Source organism: Myotis lucifugus, unplaced genomic scaffold (genome assembly GCF_000147115.1).
Source record: "Myotis lucifugus unplaced genomic scaffold, Myoluc2.0 scaffold_75, whole genome shotgun sequence".
NCBI classification, from domain to species: domain Eukaryota; kingdom Metazoa; phylum Chordata; class Mammalia; order Chiroptera; family Vespertilionidae; genus Myotis; species Myotis lucifugus.
In genome coordinates, this window is record NW_005871123.1 from 1,672,818 (window position 1) to 1,679,080 (window position 6,263).

Here is a 6,263-nt window from a genome sequence, read left to right on the forward strand (position 1 = left end):
ATTGGCTGTGGGTGCTGCCATCTTTGAGAGCATGGCAGCCAATTTGCTTATTCCCTCCTTATTGGCTGTGGGTGCCATCATCTTTGCAGTCTGCTGCTCAGTTGTTTGGTCATCCCTCACTAACCCCCCTGCCGGCCTGGTCACCCCATGCAGCCTGCTGTTTAGTCGTTTGATCATCCCTCACTAATTCCCTGCTGGCCTGGTCCCATGCAGACTGTTCGATCATCTGTTCAGTTGTGATGGTCACTTAGGCTTTTATATATATAGATATGTTTAAATTCTTTTGGATAAATACCAAGGAGTACAATGTTGGATCATATGGAGAAAGAATGTTTAGTTTTATATGACATTGTCTTCCAAAATGGTTGAACCATTTTGCTTTTCCATGAGCAATGAATAAGAGTTCCTGTTGTTCTGCATCCTCCCCAGAATTTGGTATTTTCAGTGTTCTGGAATGACCATCCTAATAGATGTGTAGGGGTATAACATTATTGATTTAATTTGCATTCCCCTGATGACATATGTGAAGCACTATTTGCCATCTGTATATCTTCTTTAGTGGCTTGTCTGTTCAGGTCTTTGGCCCATTTTTAAATTGGGTTTCTTGTTTTATTACAGTTGAGTTTTACAAATTCTTTAAATATTCTGGATAACAGTCCTTTATCAGATGTAAGTTTTGGAAATTGTTTTCTCCTACTCTGTGGCTTGTCTCCTCATTCTCTTGACATTGTCGTTTGCAGAGGAAAAGTTTTAAATTTTAATGACATCCTGTTAATAGGTTATAGAAGGAAAATATTTTAAAAGACTTGTTGTCACAAAAATAATTAAAAATTACAGTATTGCAATGAAACAGATAGATATTTGACCATAAAATGACAAAACATGTTAAAAAATAAAGATCAACTGAAATGAGTAAAATTATCACCAATATAATCTTTCCAATATAATTTTTGGACAAAACCAAACCAGGCTAATCTAAAAGTTTTAGAATTCTTTTGTGGATCATACAGTTACAGAAAACAAGATATTGAAAAAGAAAAGATTTAGAAACATTACCTATTTCAATTGTAGTAATGGTTATGGCTGAATATCTCAATTTATTTCAAGTAAGGAAACATACCAAAAGTAGCAATTTTCTTACTGTGGAAATTAGCTTTCCCACCTCTATTTAGTACTTTTATAATTAGGTACGTAGATATTTCTTTTTCACACAGAATAAACTGCTTATGAAGTAAGAATCTGCCACAAAGGCACAAAATTTAAACATGAACATTTTGAGAACTGTTTTGCATTTAAATTTTTTACTAAGAATAATGAGATTCATTTGCTTTTCATACTATTCTGGGAAGTTCACTTTCCATTATAAACTGGAAGACATCAAAAAAGTTTTGTCAACAAACTTCTGGATTGCATATCTTCCCCTCTTCCTTCCTCCTCCCAACTTCAACTTCACTTTGGCTTAAGGCTACTTTAAAAAGAGAAAAGCAAACCATTAGAAAACCAGGAAATCTCTAAACATTGGTTTTAATTTCTTTTAAAAATATGTTGTTGATTAAAGAACTCAATTTACTCTAATGAGAACCTGATTTGTACCAGAACCCATCTCTTCATCTTTATTATGTCAAAAGTACAAAGTGGTCCATAGGTTAAAAATAGTTAAGTATAAGGTGGGGGCAGTTGACAATGTGCATTTTATATGAGTTAGCATGGTAAACAAAACCAGTGTGCACCTTAACATGACAGCAATAGAGATAAAGCTTAGCACTAACGTTAGTTTAGTTGGATTTACTATAGTCACTTACCGGAGTCACTAATAAAAACAGCATCTCAATATTTTGAATGAAACTAACAAGCAAAAATTTGGACTTCATCATTATATATTTGCCCACTTGTTATAGTTACACAGCAAGCAAAGGAAACATCATTCAAGTATATTATGGTAGTTATGAAAGCTTGTATGTGCAGTTTCCTATGAGGAAGCACATACATTTTCCATAAACATCTGTCAACCTAACATTTTATCAACTTAACTCTGGTGCAATATGATTCATATTTCTTCTGCATTAGGCTGAGATTGTAAGGCCAGTTTTCCTTCTTAATAATAATTTTTTTCTCTCAAATTTATTTATATTGTCTTTGGGGATTTATGGGACAAAGGAAGAATTATATATATTCATCCTGATGTTCTGTCTTATTAAATGCTTACTTAGTAATGTAATCTTTTATTTTTGTTGGGAAAACTATAAGACAGACAACCAATTAGGTTTTCACACTAGGACATAAAGTAGAGTGGCAAATATGTCCACGTAAACTAGAAATTCATGGTACAGAATGTTTAAGTAGAATCAAACTGTGTATACATTTGCTTTCCAAGACAGGAAATTCAGCTTTATGCCGGATGAGGATAATTGTTTATATCCCTAAAGTCCTGAGCTAAGATGTTAGAGAAATGGAACTAATGTCTCCTTCAATAGCTTTCAGAAAAAAAAAATCTGGGGGAAGAGTTTTAATGCTAGCATGGAATTCTTTGTTAATATAGGATTTTTTACTCAGGTAAAAATTAACTCTTCAAACTGCAGATAAAACAAGAGAATTAATGTCAGTTTTTTTTTTCTTTAGTGGTTTCTATGTATCAGAAGGGGAAAATGAACCTTGTCATTCAATAGAATAGTAATTCTCATAATATATGATCCTTTTCATTATCACCATTGCCCTGAGGCTGAATCTGTATGGATTCATTTAAAAGTCTTTGTTTCATGTTCTCTTCCTTATGTCACACAGTAGAATTATTATTTCTCATAATGAAATATATTTGGAAGTCATAGCTATCCACAAGATGTACAATAGGTCTAGTATAGAATCACAAGTACAATATAAGATAATCTCAGATTGTTAGAATTAAGTATAAGATATGTTAGGTTTTATTTCTGCATTTGATATCTTAGATTTTAATAACTGAGGTACAGAACTTATAACTTGAAATGTGAGAGACTATAGTTTCTTAATTTTCCCTCCCTTTTACAGTTAAAGTTACTGTGACCAATTTTATTTTTTTAAAGTTGATCAGAAAAGGGAGCCATGGTGGCACAAAGGGAGGTATTTCCTTCCTGCTCCCTTCTCCTACATAGCCATAGAGCTATTTGTTGGCCCAAGCAGATAGAAAAGCTGTATGTCACAGTAATGCTGTTGCTATTTCACCACCCTGTCAAGACATGTCCTTTCAAACAGATAACTACATCCTAGGATTTTCCTCTATTTTGGAAATTCTGGAGCTATCACTGGGAGAGAGTAAAGACTTTTAAATTATAATAATTTATAAAAGGTAAATATGTACATCATAAATAGATTTTCTTTTGATAACCAGTGTTATTCATTATAGTATGAAACAAAATTTTATTTAAAAGTAACTAAATATTTAATTTTATAATATTTGATACTTTCTGAAATAAACAAATAACACTATAGTAAATATGCTCAGAATTTTATCACTGACTCCTCCTTTTATGGAAAAAAAAAGATTCAAGGTGAAAAGAAGTAAGTATACTAGATCCCATTAACTTATAATACATATTCCCTCAGCTCCATCCTGTGCTCTATAAAGACCACTTTTAAGTAGATATTGAGCAATGAACCTGTGACAACTTGCAAAAATTTTTTTTTAATTAAAGAAGTAAGCCTTTATTTCCTTGTTTCACAAAGAAAGGTGGCTGAGCAGGTTGCTTTTTGGTTATTAGCCCAAGAGACCAAATCCCATATTCTGGTCCGACTCCCCTGACTGTTCCTTTGCTTCAACCTTGGTTGGGTCTGCAGCAGCAGCAGGAGCAGCAGTGGAGGCAGGGGCCACGGGGGCTGGTGGATCAGCCAAGGAGGCCTCGACCTTTTCAGCAAGTGGGAAGGTGTAAACAGTCTCCACAAACAAGGCTGGGGCCCATGTATACCCACTGGTGATAGGAAGGGGAACTGCTGCAACAGCTGGTTACCAACATGCAGACATACTCTGGCAACGTTTCAGACATCCTCCAGGAAGTGGGAAAGCCGTTTTCTCTGGAAAGTCAAGCACTTGTGGGTTGTAGATGCTGCCCTTGCCAAACACCTGCTGGTTGATCAGCCCAAAGGAGAAGAAGGAGATGTCCAGCATGCTCATCAGTGTGGTGTTGCTGGCTCCCACTCTGTCCCCAGTATTAATCAGCTGCACGTTACTCAGGATTTCAATGGTGCCCCTGGAGACTTTAGTGGTGATGCCAATGTTCTGGGCTGCACAGTAACTTTACACCTGGCAGTGGTACAAGCTACCGTATTGGCCAGCAGTATAGTCCTGATCTTAGTGAGGTCCTCCTTGGTGAACATAAGGCCCGAATTCCCCGGTGTGAGACAATGGTTTTTCCAGAGCTGGGTTGTTTTCCAGATGTCCTGGGATGGTCTGTGTCATGGTGTTCTTGCTCATCAGTACCACAGCCTTCCTGCAGAGGGACATGCAGATCTGCTGCATTTGCTTGGAGCCCACAGTGTTGCTTGCACAATGAAATATTTTGGATAATCATCCAGAAGTTGGATTATCTTAAGAAAGTAGTTGGACTTCCAGGTGCCCTGTCTTGCCTCGGAAGCACAGCGGTGCATCAGGGATTGCCACACAAGGTTTAAAAATGATGTCACTCTCACAAGGGCACTTGAGGAAAGGAAGTGCAAAACTGCTTTAGAATTAGATATAGGTAGCAGTCAGATAAGTTAATTCCCTTATAACCCTCATAAATGAAGCCAGATCATTATATTAGTGATATTCTGTTCAACAGTGTGGTGACTGAGTGGGGAGGGGGATAAGGAGATGGAAGAAGGTATAGAGGGGATAAAAGGTGATGGGAAAAATAAAATAAAGAAAACACAACAACAGAATTCACGACTAATTTGTATCATAATTATGTTCTTTCATAGCAGAAATGTACATTATTTAAAATTTGTATTTAAAATTATCTCTTACATTGATTTAAAGGATTTACTTAGAAAGTGCCCTTTGAGAACAGAAGTGTAAAAAAATTATCTGCCAAAATAATTTTTTTAGAATGTAAACCCCTAAAAAATTCAGTAAACTCTTGAGCTCTTCTAATTGAACCAGAAATAGTTTGTGAACTGTAGTCTTATCACACATATTTTGTGAATATAAACACAGCTGATATTTTAACCAAAAGGAAATGATATATATTTTTACTTTAAATAGGAACAGGCTTGTTCATGATGACTTGAGAGACTGAGAATCTTTCTCTCCTTTCTCCCTGCCCCCCGGCCCCCAAAAAATAAAAGTTTAAAAAATATTTTATGGTCCTAGCCCAGTGATGGCGAATCTTTTGAGCTCGGCGTGTCAGCATTTTGAAAAACCCTAACTTAACTCTGGTGCTGTGTCACATATAGAAATTTTTTGATATTTGCAACCATAGTAAAACAAAGACATATTTTTGATATTTATTTTATATATTTAAATGCCATTTAACAAAGAAAAATCAACCAAAAAAATGAGTTTGCGTGTCACCTCTGACACGCGTGTCATAGGTTCGCCATCACTGTCTAGCCAGTGAGGCTCAGTTGGTTGGGTATCATCCAGTGCACCGAGGGTAGCTGGTTCCATGCCCTGTCCAGCATATGCCTGGGATGCGGGCTGGCTCCTTGGTGGGGAACATGCAGTAGGCAGCCGATAGATATTTCTCTCTCCCAGTGATGTTTCTCTTTCTCCCTCTCCCTTCTGCTCTCTCTAAAAATCAATTTTTAAAAATCTAAAAATTTTTTTATGATAACTGATGCATAATGACCATTGAAAGAAAACGCTTATTGATACATTCCATTATACTTTTGTTGTAGAAGTTACCCAGAGAGAAGCCCCATCTATGACTTCTGATTTCATACATTTAATCATGATAATGATTATAATATCAATAACAGTCATAAGTTTCTTGTGTCCTTAAGATGTACTACATACTATAGTAAGTGCTTAATGTACATTTTTTAACGAATGCTCAGGAAAACCCTATAAAGTAGACACTGCTAGCATTTCTGCTCCTGTGAGGGGAAACCAGTGCCTGGAAGTGAAACACTATCCCGACCACCCTGAGAGAATGCATCTTTGCCAGGACTTGAACCCATCCAAGTGGCTATGCATCATCAGCATGTGCTCTTTAGCACCATTGTCCTACCAAAGATAACTTCATATTTCCAGATGCGGAGCTTAGACAAATCTAAAGATATTTTTGTTAGATTAATGTTCTAATATTTATCTT

At 36.1% G+C, this 6,263-nt stretch overlaps 1 pseudogene; it reads right to left on the reverse strand.

The window, feature by feature from the left end:
- Window positions 1-3,730: 3,730 nt before the first annotated feature.
- On the reverse strand, window positions 3,731-4,598 carry LOC102423783 (annotated as a pseudogene).
- Window positions 4,599-6,263: the final 1,665 nt, after the last annotated feature.